This window comes from Delphinapterus leucas, chromosome 2 (assembly GCF_059928025.1).
Source record: "Delphinapterus leucas isolate spDelLeu-1000000601 "Yukka" chromosome 2, BTC_Dleu_Yukka2, whole genome shotgun sequence".
Taxonomy (NCBI): Eukaryota; Metazoa; Chordata; class Mammalia; order Artiodactyla; family Monodontidae; genus Delphinapterus; species Delphinapterus leucas.
This window is the reverse complement of record NC_143130.1, coordinates 82005782-82007246: the sequence shown is the minus strand read 5'-3', so window position 1 is coordinate 82007246 and position 1465 is coordinate 82005782. Positions and strand designations below refer to the sequence as shown.

Genomic DNA, 1465 nt, shown 5'->3' with positions numbered 1-1465 from the left:
AAAGCAGTAAACACATTTTTCATCCATGTTAGAGTTAAATTTATTTAAACAAGAAACAATTTTAATGTTTTTCTCCATTAATCTATTATCTGAACACTGAAAAAGGATGTTAAATTAATCTGAAGTATAATCCTACTATAACCATACGAAAAAGATTCAGTGAGTTTATACTTTTATCCTATAGAAAGAAAAAATAGACAAACTGTGTGGCAAAGAGGGAAAACACTCAATAGATAAGTAGAAATGTGACAATAAAATAATGAGATGTGTTTCCATTATTTTCCTCCTTTCCTATAAAAATTAATCCCCCCCCCCAGTGGCTTCATTCACGAATACATATACATCTCTTACAGAGTTTCTCTCTCTAAGCTAAGGCTTATAAACAATGTCTACATGAACAGTTCTCTATCTCTATAATCAGGCTTCTGTCACTACTTCACTGAAACACTCCACAATGCCATCCACGGCCATCCAATTCCCAGCCAAGAAATCCAGTCTTTTCCGTTTTTTTGTTTTGTTTTGTTTAAGCATTTAACACTGCAATATTCCTTTTACTTGAGAAGATCTTTGGATTTTCATGATGCCACTCTCTGGCCATTCATTCTCAGCCTTCTTTCTCTACAACCCCTTGGATGTTGGTATTCCCCAGGAGTCTGATAAATACGTCCAGCCTAGACTGTCTACACGCGCATGGAGTCTGGGCTAGAGACAGTCATATAACCAACAGCCAACTAATTCTCTACTTGTATGTCAACAGGTACCCTCCAAACACAATTCTCATTTCCAATTCCCCTTATGCAAAACCTTATGGTATTCCTTAGCGTAGCTGATGTCACTATCTAACTAGTGACCCAACCCAGAAATCTGGAAATCATTGTTACTTTCTACTTCCCTTTCACAAGAAATACCAACAATTTTACTTACTATATATTGTTCAAATCTGCCTCCTCCTTTCTACTCCAGCTGCTGCCCTAGTTCAGATACCCATCAGCTCATGTCTATACTGTTTCAAAGACCGCTTTCTAGCATCTAGCTTCACCCTTTCCAACAAACCCTTCAGGCTACTGCCCGTGACCCAAAATGCAATAAAGCAAGTCCTTCAGCATAAAGTGAAGGTTCTTCATGCTCTGAATCTTTTCTTCTCTTCACACCCCAGCATTACCTTGCATCCTTAAAGTAGCATGTCTTCATATCTACAAATCTGTGCAAATGAAGTTCCCTTTGAGTGGAATGTCCCACCCTATCTGCTTGGCAAGTTCTCACTTCTCCTTCAAAAGTTTGTTTAAAAGTTCAGTTCAAAGGCCATCTCACTTATGAAGCCTTCCCAAACATCTCCAGACTGAGGCCACCATATACATATGCCTCCATACCTCCACTGCATTCCTTGTACTGACCTAATTCTCCAAAAGCTTGTGAGCTCTTTGACAGCAAGAATTTTTCATTTGTTTCCTCGGGGCAGCCTCAC

At 38.8% G+C, this 1465-nt stretch overlaps 1 protein-coding gene across 4 annotated transcripts in view; it reads right to left on the bottom strand.

Moving 5' to 3' along the window:
• Window positions 1-1465, bottom strand: part of CCPG1 (cell cycle progression 1) — a 38848-nt gene that overhangs the window by 1179 nt on the left and 36204 nt on the right. The gene's annotated exons all lie outside the window — the stretch shown is intronic.